This window comes from Kryptolebias marmoratus, linkage group LG12 (assembly GCF_001649575.2).
Source record: "Kryptolebias marmoratus isolate JLee-2015 linkage group LG12, ASM164957v2, whole genome shotgun sequence".
In the NCBI taxonomy this organism is placed as follows: domain Eukaryota; kingdom Metazoa; phylum Chordata; class Actinopteri; order Cyprinodontiformes; family Rivulidae; genus Kryptolebias; species Kryptolebias marmoratus.
This window is the reverse complement of record NC_051441.1, coordinates 23,473,148-23,490,612: the sequence shown is the minus strand read 5'-3', so window position 1 is coordinate 23,490,612 and position 17,465 is coordinate 23,473,148. Positions and strand designations below refer to the sequence as shown.

Here is a 17,465-nt window from a genome sequence, read left to right as displayed (position 1 = left end):
CCCCCCCCCAAAAAAAAGTAGCCAATATGACACTGAAAAAACTTTCCAGGTCCATAAAATAAATGGTGTAAACCGAACCAAGTAGCTAAAGAACAACGGGTGTCACCTCCATGTTGTCAAGTTCTGATCTAGTGTTCATGAAGGTCCATGGGGTCCAACATTTTTCAAATTTGTCTTGTTCCAGTTTTAAAGCAAATGTCAATTCCTCCTTCCTGTAGATGTCTTGAATAATGTTTATCCAATCTTCTAATGTGGGTGTTTTGTCGGTCATCCATTTCTGAGTGATTGCTTTTTTACTAGCAATTAGCATTATATTGAACATGTATGTTGTGTGAAATCCCTTTACACAGTTCGGTCATTTGCCCAGAAACATTGTTTCGAAATTTAAATCAAAATTGGTCCCAGTAACAGTCTCCACACTTTGTTTGATTATCCCCCAGTAAGAAAGTAACTTAGGACAACTCCATAAAATGTGGAAGTGACCAGCTTGTCTCGACGCACATAACCTCCAGCATGATCTGTCTACATTTTTGGCCCTCTGAGCTGGTGTTTTGAAGAAGCGTATATTCTTCCAAGCAAATTCTCTATATGTTAGTGATGATGAACATTTCCAACAGTTATTTAAAATGTCTGACCAATCTTCATTATGAATTTCATAGTTTATTTCCATGTCCCATTTCTCCTTGATATATTGTGTGTTACCTCCTTCCAGGTTTTGTAGTTCATTGTACATTTTGGATGTTAATTTATTAACAGAGGATGATTGATACGATTTTAGAAAGATATTTAAGATACCAGTAAACGTCCTATCTAGTTCGTCTTTATTTATTTTTTCTAAAAAATGCCGGATTTGAAAATAACAAAAAAAAATCTCTACTGTCAAGATCATATTTTTGTTTGATGTCTTGAAAGGTCCTTAAACAGCCTTTATGTTAAAGATCATTATATTTTACCAAGCCCTTTTCAATTCATTTTTTAAAGGTATTGTCTGTTTTATTTGGGGTAAAGTCTTGGTCATATGCTATCCATCTGATTGGCAAACAGGACTCTTTGTTTTCTTTTACTAGTTCTGACCAGATGAGTGCTGTTGCTTAGTATGGGTTTAGTTCTTTAAGGTCTTTTATTAATTCTTTATTTCCAATTGCTGCTTGCAAAAGGATACCATTGCTTATATTTTCTATCTCCTTCCATTTTACTACATAGGAGGAGTCACACATCTCCACCAGAGGATTTATTTGTGCTGCTTTGTAATAATTAATCATGTTAGGGAGTGAAAGGCCTCCTTTATTTTTACTCAGCTGTAAAGTTTTAAATCTAGACCTGGGCTGCCTCCCTTGCCATATAAATCTTGATATCAGTTTGTCAATTTCTTGGAACATAGATTTGGCTGGTTCTACTGGTAGCATCTGGAAAAGGTATAGTATTTTTGGCAACATCATCATTTTGATAGCTTCTACTCTTTGCATAAGACCTAAGTAAGGCGACAGGTTCCGACTGGATAAGTCATTTTTTTATCTTAGTCATTAAAGGGACATAGTTTGCAGAGACAATATCCCTTGGTTCTTTAGGAATGGTCACTCCATTAAGTCCATGTTCCAGTTTATTTTGAAGTTTTCTTTGTATTTTGGGGTGAATATTTGAATGTCAAGATCTGAGATTTAAGGGAGTTCAGTTTGTAACCTGAGAATTTCCTGTACTCCATCAAAGTTTTATGTAGTTCTAGGAGGGATTTCCGGGGTCTTGCCAGGTAGATTAAAATATCGTCTGCAAATAGCGCTAATTTTTGTTCATTTTGATTTATCTTTATGCCGTGTATTTTGGTGTTTTACCTGATGGATTGTGCTAGAGGTTATATAAATATGTCGAATAGTAATGGGGACATGGAGCATCCTTATCTACACCCTTGTTCAATTCGTGGGCTTGTTGTATAATCCCTGAATTATCTTTATAAATTTATTGGAAAATTTGAATTGGGACAAAACTCTGAAAAAGAATGACCAGTCTACAGTGTCAAATGCTTTTTGTGCGTCTAAGCCCAATATAATTGCTTGTTTGCCAGTCTTTCTAATATGGTTGATCACGTTTAAGGTTCTTCTAATATTGTCCCTAGTTCATCTCCTCTGGTCTAGGTTCATTATATCTGGGAGGATATGTTCTAATCTTTTGCCTATCATAGATGTGAAAATTTTATAATCTGGATTAAGTAGACTGACAGGGCGGTAATTTGAACAGTTTAGTTTGTCTTTACCTTCCTTTGGGATGACTGTAATTATTATTTCTCTCCAGGAGGAAGGAATTTGTCCTCCATTTAGAACCCAATTAAATGTTCTCAAGAGAACAGGAGAAAGTTCTTTTAAATAAGTCTTATACCAATCTGAATTGAATCCATCTGGTCCTGGTGATTTGTTGAGTTTTAACTTGTTTACTACATTTTCAATTTTCTGTGTTGATATGTTTTTGGTCAGGGTTTCATTCTGTTCCCTTGTTACAGTAGGTAGGTATAGTTTATTCAGTAGTGCATTAGTTTCTTAGAGACTATAATTTTTGGTACCTTATTTGGTTACCTTATTTTAGTTTGTTTTTTCCAATTCAGCCAGTTTATGTTCCAAATTAATAAATTTTTCTTGTCTAGTTTTTTTATATGAGATGATTTTGCAATTATTTTTCCTCTCAATGTGGCTTGTTTGTTTATAGCTTGAGATTTTTAAAATATGTCGGGGAGCATTCTGCTTAAGCTGTCGCCATCTTGCTTGCTCACCCGGAAGTCCCGATTTTCTATTATTTTAAGTACATAATTAGAAAAAAATATTGATTCACTAGCAGAATGTTCCTAATTCTAACAATTTGTTACAATACTGGGAAATACACAAGCATGTAAATCAGTGGCGAGTCCAGAGATTTTTTTCTGCAGGTGCTAAGTGGGTGCTAAGCATTTTATTGAGGGTGCCAAGAAGGATTATTTGTTCTTACAGTTCTCAACACACACAGACGCAAGCACAAACATATAAAATCATATGAAGAACAGAATGAAATATACATATGTATCTGTGATAGACCAATATCTCTACCTAAACCTCTGTCACAGGAATAAAGTGTAGGGATCTGGAGTTTTAGCCCCGCCTTGGGGCGGCTCCTCCAGTTTCTACTTCCACAGGTGATCCAGATTTGGGATAATGAAGACTGCCAGTACTTAAGCCTCCAGTTGAGACCAGACCTTCGCTGGAGCATCGAACCTCCTGGGTTAGATTTGCAGCCACCGTTTCTAACCAAGTCTTGATAAATTATTGACTACGTTCTTTATGCACCTTGTTTATAGATACCTTGCCACGTCACGGAGCTGTGGACTCACGGATACTTACCTTGGACACTTGGATACTCACCTGGACGGGATTACTGGCTTGTTGACTCCTGGATCACCTGAACGCCTCCTTTTCCTCCTCCTCGCCGCTGGACATCTCCTGGACCTGTAAGACCAAAGAACAACAATTGAATCATTCATACAGTGCTCAGCTGACAGCAGGATTGGTACCCGAGACTCACCCTGTTCCTCTTGCCTTTCAGATCCTACCACGGCGCACGCTCCGTACACAGTGACCACCTTGTAAATAAACACACTTACCTTCAGCTGTTGTCTCCGTGTCTGGTTTTGGTCTCGCTCTCCGGACATATTACCATGCGTTCTTGTCATAAAGAAGCTTCCCACAAATGTGATTCTGCACCTCTCATTAGGCACAATAAATTGCTGAGTAATTTCTCTCCTATTTAGTTTGTCCAATTTGTTTTTGTGGATATGACCCACAGCAACACTGTTGAGCCGAGACTGTGTCATTGTGTTGCAAAGCCAGGTTTTAACTGCCAAAGACCATTGAAATTTCTTTCAGCCTCAGCAGAAGAGGCAGGCACAGTCAGCAGCAACCGTACAAGTATTTCCACTTCTTCAAAAAGGCTCCGGACTTCTGGCAACATTCCTCACTGAAGACCCTGCATCATTGTCTCTGCTGCTGGCCTCTGATTTAACCCCTCCTTTTCCTTCTCCTCCCTGACTTTGCTCTTTCTACTGTGGCAGTAAAGATTATTTTTAAATATGTGGAAAGCAACAGTGAGCACAACTTCTGCACAGAAATTAAAGAGGATTGAATATATTGCTAGCATTAAATAACCAGCAAGGAATGTAACATAGGTTCAGAACAACATTAATAGCTTTGTTAACATTATATATTGACATCAATTATCATTTAGCTAACATTATCAGCATGGAACACCATAACTCAAACAATCACTGGTTTGTTTGGAAAAAACTTTGCAAAGTTTTTTGCCTCTTATTGGCTCTGGCTAGTTTGTTGAATATATTTCTGATGTACCATGCAACACTGATAAGCAGCAAGTCTCCTCAGCTCACATAACTCCTGTTCTGGCTTCTTTGCATTGGCTCCCGGTCTATTTTAGGACTCATTTTAAAATATTGGTTTTAACTTTTAAGGCACTCCATGGTGAGGCCCCTAAATATATATCAGAACTTCTGAAGCCTCTCTGCCCGTCTAGGCTCCTGAGGTCTTCAAATCAGATGCTGCTGTCAGTACCTAGAACTCATTTTAAAACCCGTGGTGACAGAGCATTTCAGGTGGTGGCCCCGAGGCTCTGGAACGCTCTCTCTTTAGCATTGCGCTGCTCCGAATGTACTGACTCTTTCAAAAAAAGTCTCAAGACACATCTCTTCAGTCTGGCTTTCTGTTAATTTTGTTCATTGATTTTATATTGTTGTCTCCATTTCTGTTAAGCACTTTGTGATTTTATGTCTGTGAAAGGTGCTATATAAATAAAGTTTACTTTACTTACTTACCCGATACACCATGTGTACAGCGCTTATGGTGCGTTTAAAGATGGCTTGGAAAAACACGTCCCCACATGTTAACAATGGATTAAACAATTGCAGCTGTTGAAAAAAGTGCGGGGGATAGAGGGCACATATAAGGGAAGTGAGGGAGACATGTCCGACTCAAACCTCATGTGGATTACACCCTTGCTTGGGGGTGCTACAGGGGTGCTATGACTTTTCTAGCGGAAGCTATAGCACCCCCTAGCAGCCAGTGATGTATATCCTCATTTATATGTCCTTGCTTTGAACTTATTCCAGAATCTTCTCTTCCATGTCTTTGTTTTTTTTTAATATGAGATATGATTTGGAATTGACAGTGTTTAGAATCTGTTTCCTAATAAAACTTGTTAAGTTCAAGTTTATTTGTTCTGTATCTGATTTCTTGGTTAAGAACAAATAAGTTCAATATGTCATGGACATTACAAAATTCATTCTACAATAATCTCTTCCTTTTTAATTTCTTCATCTAGAGGAAGCACATTTAAATCCTTAATGAATTAAAAATTTCCTAACACTGAAACTGAATGGAAAGCTGCAAAGCTTTGAGAAACTTCATCTGGTTGTCACTGTGGTAAACTTTGTTTTAACTAAGACAGACTTGGGCATGATGTCAGTCACAACTGAAAGTAATTGTTTAGGAAAAATGCATCAATCATCTAAATGTACACATAAAAATGCAAAAATCTTTCTGTAATTCAGTGGGTTCAAATGGTTGGTTTTAAAAACCACAAAATATAAGTTGGTGTTATCAGTATTGCATAAAACTGTATAAAAGAAAGTGCATTGGCACACTACTTCAATCAATCCCAAACAAAAATATGTTAGTAACATGCTGGACATGAAACTGTCAGTAACTGAGGCTTTGCAGGAGCCAAGCAAAAAGGAAATGTAAACTGAGGAATTGTGGGGGTTAGATTTCCTTGTCAGATCTGGAGTGACTGGAATGCAAAGAATGTATTGTATATGTCTTTGAAAGGCAAGAAGGATTACTCCTACATTAAGTCACTTTAAGTCATTAATCATTTCAATTAGTGGTAAGGAAAAAAATAGCTATGAATAGAAGGCCTAGCATTTCTTGAAGGAATGAATATTGTCTGCCAAACTAAATGATCTTAGCTGCAGGCCTTGATCACCTCAGTCCCCAGGTCTGATGTGTTTCCCAGCTGCCCGGTTTCCTTCAGCACATCTTCAGCATGAGTCTGCTGCAAGAAAAGGTGCTGGAAAACATCCTGCTTAGTGCTGGTGCCAAAAAAAACCACTCCATCTGACCTAAATGATTCCCGACTGATTGCTCTGATGTCACTACTGATGAGGACTCTGGAGAGGCTGGTCCTGACCCATCTTGGACAGCTGGTCAGAACTGCTCTGGACCCTCTCTATTTTGCCTATGTAATGGAAAAAATACTGTTTCAGTGATTCTTGCTGTATGTAACCCCTTGATGAACTGTGGAAAACACAGAGCATTCATTTTCACCATGATTTAGTTTAGTTAGGATGCCTTTAATCTTATCTCTATAGCAGGGGTAGGCAACCCTGGTCCTGGAGAGCCACTATCCTGCATGTTTTACTTGTTTCTCTGCTCCAACACACATGATTTGAATCAGTGTGTCATTAACAGGCTTCTGCAGAACATGAAGAGGTAATTTAACCTCTGAATCAGGTGTGTTGGAGCAGGGAATCAAGTAAAACCTGCAGGATAGCGGCTCTCCAGGACCAGGGTTGCCTACCCCTGCTCTATAGGGTGCAATGATGTCTGTGCTATCTCATGTGTTTTTCTTTAATTACCTGCCCTTTTGATCAATTTATTTTAAACCTTCTGTTCCCCCCTGACCGCTCCTCATCCTACAAATGGTATAAGAAGGGGAAGCTATCTGTAATGCTTCAAGCTCACTCTGCTGACTCACCTCAGCTCAGGGATTCTCAGCTATATAGCTTAAATAAATTATCCTAAGACGAAACTCTTCGTTGTCCTCTTTGTTAAAGAAAATTCCACAACAGCCTACAAACCCCATGTGGGTATGAATAAGGATGTAATCTTTCTGCTGCATTGTGCTCACTTAACCCTGGATAGTGGTAGCTGTTTTGTAAGAATCACGTTCTTTGATTTTTCCAAGGCCTTCAACACTACCCAGCTTTCTTTACTGAGTTTGGAGCAGCTGGGGATGGGTGTCAGTGCATCTACTGTCTCCTGGATTACTGATTATCTGTCAGACAGGTCTTCTGTCTGTTTGTGCATTTGGGAGGACCCTGTGAGGACCCAGTCTGATGTGGTCATTAGTAACACAGGAGCTCCACAGGGAACAGTCTTGTCTCCATTCCTGTTCATTCAGTACATCTCAGCCATTTAGTACAACACTAAGTCATGCCACCTTCAGAAGTATTTTGATGACTTTGCAGTGGTTGGGTGTATTAGAGATGGACAGGTATTGGAGTACACTGAGCTGGCGGATAACTTTGTGAAGTGGCCTTGCAGGAATATCTGCTTCTGAATGTGGTGGAGATGGTGATCAACTTCAGGATTAAAAAACCCACAACCTGGTCCATCAAGATTTTGAAGAAGGAAGTAGAGGTTGTGGATTGACACAATTACTTGGGAGTTCATCTGGGCAGCAGGCTAAACTGGAGCACTCTGTTTTATGAGAAAGCTCAGATCCTTCAAAATGTGTTGTAAAATGCAGGAAATTTTATATTAGCCTGTGGTGGCAGGTGCCATTTACTGTGTCATGGTCTGATAGGAAAGCAGCATCAGTGACAGGGATGCAAGCAGGCTCAATAAACTCATTGAAAAAAGCTTAAAAACTCATCAGGCAGAACTTGGCGACATTTGAGTCAGTGAGGGACATGAGGTTCCTGAACATACTGCTATTATTCATGGACATCCTGTCCCAAGGCAGGAAAGCTCCTTTTCTAACAGGCTCACTCAGCTCCAGTGTGACAGAGCGTGTGTCCCAATTCAGCGGCCGCATCCTTGGAAGGCCAGATTTGAAGGCCGATTACGTCACAGCGGCGCGCCGAAGGCTGTCCCAATTCGAAGACTCCTTCAAATGCGGCCCACATATGCGTACTCCTTTTCCCCGATTTGAAGGACGGTTCCGATGTATCCTTCTCAGCCCATCCTATCTCAAGATGCATTGCGGGTATAACCGGTCTAACGGAAAATTCTTTTTACAATGGCGGACGAAGCGAAAGTGGAGTACACTTTTAAATGTAAGTATGTTAAAATCTGGGATTACAAATATGAAAAACCTAAAGCAGTTATGATGATAGGCTTTTGTTATTTGCGTAGACATTTTTTTGTATTATTTTTTTGTCAGAGATCATCAGGACAATAAATGAGCTCGTACAGCAGGTCCCGTAGTTCCTCAACTTTTGCTGCTAAGCTATTTTTTCTCTTTTTTTTAGGGACCAAGGAGCAGACCAAAGCTTTCATCAAGCTTCGCAATAAAAACAGCCACCTTTTTACGGGCGCAAAAAACTCTGCCGCTGTGGCATGGAGGTAGAAGAATGAATCCATTTATTCATCTTATGCTTATGAGTACAGTTTCATTAACTCCATACTGTCCATAATCTGTGATCTAAATGAAATATAGCTCCTACTGTGTCGTGTTGAGAAAACTGTAGTTTTTAAATATGGGTTTAAGACATTATTTTTCATGTTTCCCTCTTCATTCATTTTTTGTTGATGTTATTAGGATAATTTTGGAGAAGATGGGCCTGCAGGGGAAGGTGACACCTTTGCAGGCAAAAAAAAAAAAAAGGGACAACTTAAAAAAGAAATATAAAGTATGTACATGTGTAATAAAGAATATAATTTTTACATGTGAGGTTTAAAGGAACATGTTTGTTGCTCTTTTTGTGAACTGTGATGTCTTATTTCCTCTGTTTAGGACTGCAAATATCCAGGGTCAGGGGAAGGAGTGAGTGGGAAGCCCACTGCTGCGACTTGGCCCTGGTTTGTCCTCATGGATGAGGTTTTAGGACAGAGGCCTTCCACTGCACCTCCTGTCCTAATTGCCTCCATCACTGAGGACACTCCAGGTCCAAGCGCAGCAGTGGCTGACCAAGAAGAAGACAGGGCTGAGGAGCAAAGAGAGGAAAGGAGACAGGGAAGAAAGAGGCAGCAGGACAGAGAGGATGAATTTATGAACTTAATCAGGGAAGATATGAGGCAGCAGAGAGAAGCAGAAGAGAGAAGAGCACAAGAAAATAGGGAGCGAATGGAAAGGCTTTTCTCAATTCTAGAAAAGATTGCAAATAAATGAATTGGTTGTATTTTTTTTGTTGTTGTTCTTGAAAATGTTGTTTTTGTTTTAAATTTCTAAAATAAAGTTGTTACAAAAAAATTGACAATAATTAATTTTATTAACAGTAAGTTCATTTAAAAAAAACTGCAGAGCTATTTACAATAAATATGCAGGATGAATCTGAATGTCCTCTTCCTGGACCGTTTATTTAAACTTTTATTCACTAAACAGGAAGTCTCTGGCAGTGCTGCTGGATCGGGTGAAGAAGGATCAAAGACATGGCGGCGACGATATAATTCTTGCAATTCTTCTAATATTAAAAAAGTGGTAAAAAAAATTAATAACATTTCTGTCTCCATTTTCGCTCTTTCCGTTTGCGCACTGTTACGGTTGCTAGGCGACAGGACGTACTCCGAGGTAAATCTGAAGGCTAGACCGTCTCAATTCACAACCGCTGACTTCCTGTCTACCCGGTCTTCGAAGGACCCGGCCTACATATACCGGGTAGGCCGGGTCCTTCGAAGGATGCAGCCGCTGAATTGGGACACACCTAGAGAATACTACAGGAAATAATTTCCTCCAAGACCCGTTATCATTGTGATGTCATAATGGGACTGATCTTTGCATTCTGAGTTTCTCAAAGTACAGTGATGACATCATCATCATTGCTGTATGTTCAGGAACTCTGAGAGCACACACCTCCGCCCGCCTAGGCCATAGGCTCATTAAAACATTGTAGGACCTGGATCATGACCCTGATCACCACCAAAATTTAATTATTTGTTTTTTGTGACAACCTCAACAATTCCTGAGAATTTCATCAAAATCCATACTTTACTTTTTGAGTAATCTTGTGCACTGACAAACAAATGCTACCGGAAACATATACCTCCTCGGTGGAGGTAAATTAAAGAATAGAAATTCAATTGTTTTTTACCCATTTTTTTAGGTTAGCTCTGTCTTAATGTACTCTCGCGGTTACTGTTTGTTTTGGGATTTTTAATGCTTTTAACTTTGAACTTGTTTGTTGCTGTAACAACAACACAGTGTTTGTGTACTACTATGTAAAAACTCATTTCTGTTTTTCTTGTGCACCCCCCCGTTACACTGGAGGAACAGTATCTGATGGCCCTATATCACCCATCAGATACTGTTTACCCTCTGTTACACAGGGGGAACGGTATCTGATGGAGTGTATAAACTGCTTATGAAATGTTTTCACAAGAATGATGGTTTTTTTAATGAGAAATTTTTGCCCCTATAAACAATTAGGTTAATAGATAATTATTTATTTCTTTATTGTTTTTTTCCCACACATTGTCTACATTGTCCATAACAGAGTCTGTCTGTCTATCTATCACACTAGCAAAACAGTAGGTCAACTTCGCCGAAACACCTTGTTTGACCTTTCATGGTGTCCGTAGTTCAAGCACGCTGTTTTTTGCCATGTGAGCGGCACAGAGCGGCACGGAGATGCAGGGGGAACCCTATCTGATGGGGAAACACGGCTCTATGAACACCGGTTCAAGCCCCCGCTCCGCCAGTCTCTGCCGTTGTGTCCTTGGGCAAGACACTTCACCTGCCTTGCCTACTGGTGCTGATCAGAGGGCTCGGTGTCGCCGGTGTGATGGCATCACCCTGTCACTCTGCTCCAAGGCAGCTGTGGCTACAATGTAGCTTACCGCCATCAGTGTATGAATGGGTGAATGATTGTAGTGTGAAGCGCTTTGGGGTCTTTGGACTAGATAAAGCGCTATATAAGTGCAAGCCATTTACCATTTAAGACCCTGACTCCTCATACAAGGTACAAGGCATTGAAAAACTGCACACCAAACAAAAGCTTAGGTCTTAGGTTAATAATTAACACTCAGCAGCAGGTATGTTTCTACACACAATCATCCACTATAAATGACAAAAAAGCTACAGTGCAGTTACGTTTATGTATGAAGAATAAATTCTCTTTCTTTATTTCTTACAGTGAACAGCTCTTCTTCTAGCTGCACTTTATGCTGTTTAGCAGAACTCTTTTTCTTTTGTGAGACCTACAGTTAAAAAGTAGTCAATAGTTTTGAAAGTGGGCAATTTGGGGGGCTGATTTCTTGACGTGTGCTGTGCCACACCCGACTCCTACATTAATGCTGGAAAATGAAGAACGTTGCTACTGGTCGGTTATTTACTTGTGGAAGTCTTTTCTGTATATGAAGAGATGCTAGTAGACTTTGTGAATTCAAAGGATATACAACTGTACCAATATGAATCTGAACTGACCACTGGATGTCCGGAATTGAGTGAAAACTCTTTGGATTCTGATTTGGATAATCAGGACTGTCAGGGCAGACAAAATGATGCACATAACAACAGAGCTGGGGACGTGGGATGGTAAGAACGGATTACCATTTGTAATGTACAAATTGTGGATTTAATTGTAATATCTATTATGGTCATTTAAAGAGCACTGCTAGCATGCCACATAGATTACCATACGGTCTATTAGAAAATGACGTGGCTAACAGATATAGGTTTTTTTTTCGCACACTTTACACATAATGTCGTTCAGACTGTGTAGGTGTATTGGTTGCTGACTCATATTATTTACTTCACTTAATCTTTTAGTTTATATTGATTTTCTTGCCCCTTTTCTTTTCATAATAAACGTCCTACCAAATATATGGCTGGCTTTTCAACTACTCTATTTCAACAGCAGGTTTATATGCAGACACTGTGCCCTGATACAGACACAGCAGAAGAGCATCTGCTGCCAAAAGATACATGCCTTCTCCTTCAGACTGCAGGAAGCAGACGTGAGCTGCATCACTTAGCATAACGTATTCAAGGCCAACTGCCTAAATAGATGGGTGTTAGAGACGTCCTTCTATGTTTATGTTCAGGAGGAAGGTCCGATAGGGGACAATGAACCACGCCACGAGTGACTTATTCCTAACAAATTTCCTACAATTTGAATTTGTGAAATCAACAGTGACCAGATCAAAATTTTAATAACTGCATTACTTTGCTTCTTTAGCAGCTGTGTCTAGTGTGCAACAGCAGTACATTTGTTCAGTTTAGCACAAAAAACTGTTGCAGCCTCAGTTCATTTTTTGTGCTGTTAGATCATTTGTCCAGCACTATGACATAATCTTTTCTCATTTTTCATTACAATGTTTACATTTGTGTATTTTCAGATTCTACCAATATATAGCGTACAGAAGACTAAGCACATTTATTTACCACTGACTATGCAGACATGACAGGAGAATTCACCCCACATGCACTGTATCAATACCATCAGAATAGTATTTCCTTCCCAGGAGTATACTGGTTTCCAGTACTCATGAAGTATGTGGATGAGACAGCAAGAGAATGATAGAGGATGAACAGACAGAATAGATTAATGTTTTATGTTGTTGTCAAATGTCAGTTGAAATAAATGCATATATCAACAGAACAATGATGCTTGTGTGACTGTTATTTTCTATTTTAGTCATGATTACATATGTAATGCCTCTGAACCAATAAGCATAGCCCCTCAAAATTGAGGAGTGGTTGCAGAGAATTGCCTCCAAATGCAAGTCTTGGAGGATAAAATGAAATGTGGAGTTTCTGAGCATGTTCGATTCAGAGATGTCACCTTGTAATTACATAATGGCAAATGCAAAGCAATGCATTACATAGTACTTAATGGGATATATAACAAGAATAAAAGACGTCAAATGTTGTTCGACAAATTTTTTTATTTTTTACATTATTATGTTAGATTTGTGTTCTTGTTTGAATCGTGTTGTGTGGGCAGCGATGGCTTCAGTCTTGACAACTTTATGCACATGTGAGACGACAGGCAGAACAGGAGTTTCTGGAACCAGAACATCTTCATAGAAGGGGAACTCCAGCCACATGTGCCACACAAGCTTCATCAGCTGTCTGGCATAGTCTGGAATGACAGAACAAAAAAAGCAAATCAGATATGTTAAAATAATCTGTGTATCATTCGTTCTTTCCATTTTCAATGGACTATCAAAAATCAAATCATGAAATACAGACTGGTTATTTTGTTTTTTATTAACAAACGAAAAACCAAAAAATGTCTCTGACATAATTCAGCATTCATCGTATGAGCGGCAACAAAAACCAGACACAGAGGCGGCGTAAAAGGTAAGTGGTTTTATCTACAGTGAGAGAATGTACAGTGAAGGTTGACCAGGAGGATCTGCAACGGCAAGGAGGAGCCAGGTGAGTCTCGGGTACAGGGCTAATTTTGATGGAGCAATAGATGATTTTGAGTGTAATAGTTTTGTCTTACAGGTGCGTGGCACAGGAGAGAAGCAGGCAATCCAAAGGCAGTTTCCAAGAAGGAAGCAGTCCAGAAATCCAGGAGCAGGTAAGTTCACCAGGTAAGTTCCAGGCAGCAAAAGGTAAACCATAGAGTAGGGCAACACAACCTGAAGCGACAGTGGAGGTACAAAAAACAATGGTTAGAGTAGCCGTGAGCTTAGGGTTTGTTGTGGCAGCAATAAATGAATTTCCAGGCACTGTTAGATGAAATCACTCAAGCAGGTTTATTTATATAATGTGCACAGAATATAGAGAGCAGTTCTGAACAGGGAAGCTCCAAATCAAAGCTCTGCCCCTCCAAGTCAACACAGGTGCTTTTATTAAAGATATTGAAATACTGGACCAGAAGGAGGAGTTAGGGAAAGGTAAGTCAGTCTGGTTCCCAAGGGAAGAAAATTCAACATCACTTCTATAAACAAGTTCATTCTGTGAGAACCCATGGGACTTGGAACAGAAGTCATAACATTATCAGGACTTATAAACAACAGGTGTTACCCTATAGTAAATTCTGCCATTACAGGTTGAAAACAGGAGGCTGAGACTCTAACCCATAAGATGCTCCAGCGAAGATCTGGAACCAGCTGGAGGCTTATATGCAGGTACTGCTCATCAGGTGGAATTTGCTTCAGCTGTGGAGGAAGAGTTAGTGGCGCTGCCCACAGGGCAGAGACAAAACTCAATCCTTACAGCCTGGTTTTTCATATTTCACTTTTAGGCTAAGATCGGAAACACGAAATGGAAAAACGGGCAGTAGGGCAGAATTTGATTTTAATATTTATTTGGTCGCGTTTAGGTGACCTGCAAGTCGCTCTGTGCAGCAGCGAAGACGGAGAGTCCAAGGGAGAAAACTCTCCTATTCTCCATCCATTCTTACCCCCATTAAGCATAATTGGATTTTATACTTAGGGTAGAGGGTAGTGTGTTTAGTGTTAGGTTTGCTCAGTTGTAATGTGTTTGAGTCAAACCAATGTGATGATTTTTGAATGTGGGGCTCCAGCTCCTGTTTGGAGGTTCAGACCCAGGAATTATGGCAGTGCTAGCTCTGTGCAGCAGTCAGAATCAGGAAAGTAAAACAATAAGATATGTCTTATACCAACACTGAGGCAGCTAACAAGCTATAGTCAACGTAAAATGTTGGGTCAACTCAAATGCAAATACCAAGCTAACATTAGCCCGTGTATTTTTTTTTATAGACAAACAACATAAAATTGCTAACGTTAGCCAGGCAGTTGACCAGACTGACTGGAGAACTACTGAACTAATGGCAGGTGAATAGTGGCACAGGAACACATGAGAAAAACAAGAATGATAAGAACACAAATAAACACAACAGTAACAACATGAAATCAAGTACAGAAAAATAACTCAAAAACTCAAATCGTGACACTTTCCCATCTCCCATTCCTCCCTCGGTCTCAGTATGTTCTTAAGGGCACTCTTTATCTCAAGCCCACATATCCCGATGACTGGTTCTGCTGCATCCCGGAATTTATGACCTCCTCACTTCCTGGTTGGCTACAGCTGTGCTGGGGAGGTTTCCTTGCTGCCATTCTTGCTAATACCATATAGCCCAAATAAGGATACCATGCCTCATGAATGGAGAGTTATAGTAGGCCAGTCCAAAGTTCCCCATCCTGCAAGTTGGGGTCAGAACCTGGCATGGCACAGTTTCATGAGCATCTTTAGTAGGTTTGCCACAAGACAGATTTGATATGGCACATTTTCACCTGTGGTTGCAGCAGGTTGGCTGATGGCATCCTTAGGAAGGATCGCCTCTGTTCATAACTCCAGATGAGGCTGATGCCTCACTGTTTCAGGATGGTATCTCAGCGACTTTCCACCATTTTCACATCTCTCAACAGTAACATTTAACATTTTTTTTGTTTTCTGTTGTAAGGCAGGAGTGGCACAGTGGTGTAGTGGTTAAAGCTGTTGCCTCCCAGCAGAAGGTTGCAGGATCATGACCCGGCCTGGGGCCTTTCTGGGTGGAATTTGCATGTTCTCCCTGTGCACATGTGGGTTTACTTCAATTTCCTCCCACAGATCTAAAATCTAAAATTTTCCCTTGAGAGTGTCTCATTTGCCCTGGGATAGAATTGCGACCTGTCCAGCCTCTCACACAGTCACTGCTGGGGATAGGCACCAGCTCCTCGTGACCCAAAACAGAGAAGCAGGTAAAGAAAATGGATGAATGGATGGATAGTATGGCAGTCCAATGAGCCAGACATTGATCAAGTGCCTTTTGGATTCCTCCCAATCAGTGCCAGTTCAACTAGTCTTGTGTTCTCTTGCCTGGAGAAGATGGCAATTAAGCTTGAGGGCAAAATAATAATTGACTTATCTACTTTGGCTGATGCATATTATTTATATAAGCCATGACCAACACATTTGAGTTTAACTAAAAAGTCTCGATGGGCCTGAAAGATAGAAAGTGCTGAGTATTAAAAATGAGTTTGTGTTAGAGGACTAATGTTCATGTAAGAAATTTGCTTCTTGAAGACTCTTAATGTGTTAAGCACAACACAAGGCAGCAGTTTGATAAAAAAGGTGTTTGAAGTGGGTTTTGAAATCATTTTTATTCTATATAAAGTTTTAATGTTAATATTCAAGTTGATTGATAGTGTAATAAAGGGACAGTTCAATTTTGAGATTAAATTTACCATTTATCAGATCTCAATAACTAAAGAATGAAATTCATTCACTTCAGGGAACTCTGTATCATAATGTATTCACCAAATAAGGAGGAAACTGTCAGGATTCTAAGATGTCGAAGAGTGCAACAGCTTGGTGGTAGACAGACTACAGAAGGCAGATATCAGGTAAGTGTCTTTATTTACAGTGAACAGAGGAATGGACGGAACAGAATTGGGATCTGAAACACAGAAGAAGAAACTGTAAGTAATATAACGAGGATTGAAACGAGCGAAAACAAAACAACCGATTTGAGGCTTACTAATTGTCAGGTGAGGTTCTGCATTGGATGTAGGATCTGTGGTTACTTCCCAAGTAAAGGCTTTCTGGTATTTGTGTCCAGGAAGAAACACCAGGCAGTTCGAGCTCTCCTGAGTTGAGTGTAGATGAAGGAGACAGGAAGACATCAGCAAACAAATCAAAGCTGGGCTTTTGCATAGGAACCGGAACCAGACTGGACCCTCGGACAGGCAGGAACACACACAAGGTAAGCAATGCTCCAGCGCTGATCTGGTTCCCACCACAGCCTTAAATACACCAGCTCTTCTGATGTCTCATCTCCTTCAGGTGTGCAGAGGAGAAAACCAACTCCACCAGGAGGAGGAGCCGGCCACGCCCACCAGGAAGTGCAAAAAGTCACAGATCACCACAGAAACAGCATTTTGTTTTTAAGGTTTTATTATAGAATTCAAACTAAATCAATAAAAATAAAATCAACAATAAACAATTAAGACAACACAACAAAATAAGATTTTAGGGAATATTTTTTTTGAGGAATGACTATTAAATAACTTCTTATAATGAGGATTTATCAAGATAAAACACAGCAACAAGTAATACTTTAATAACCTAAGTTCAGAATAGTGACTATTAATTTATGTTCACCAAAGAAATTCTTTGAACAGAATGTTTGAATTTTAGGATGAATGCTTTTCATTGGGTATACTTTCAACCAATTTGGTAAATAGTTTAAAGAATTTTGAATTTGACATTTGGTCAGAAGATATTATTAATTCTGCCAGACTGTTGTTGTTGTTAGTCCTGATGAAAGTTCTGATCAGATTGGAAATTGGTCTTATTTATCAATTTGCATCAGTTTAAATGAAATAGCCTGACCCAAAATCGCTTATACTCTTATCTCTCATCACGCAGGGTAAAAGGTGCCTCATCAGATCAGAAGCTGTGGAGGGCCAGTTATCACTTCATCTTTAAGGAACATGGAGGCTGCTCAGGCCTCGATAGGACCACAACAAGGTCCGGATAAGGCCCAGAGCCCTTTAATGATCACTGGTCAGCATTCCATCCAAAGTCACCTATGGTTGCAG

At 39.8% G+C, this 17,465-nt stretch overlaps 1 long non-coding RNA gene across 1 annotated transcript; it reads left to right on the top strand.

Moving 5' to 3' along the window:
- The first annotated feature begins 7,769 nt into the window (after window positions 1-7,769).
- On the top strand, window positions 7,770-9,456 carry LOC119617508. Its single transcript, XR_005233822.1, has 2 exons — window positions 7,770-8,083; window positions 8,279-9,456. It is a non-coding gene; the product is annotated as an uncharacterized LOC119617508 (long non-coding RNA).
- Window positions 9,457-17,465: the final 8,009 nt, after the last annotated feature.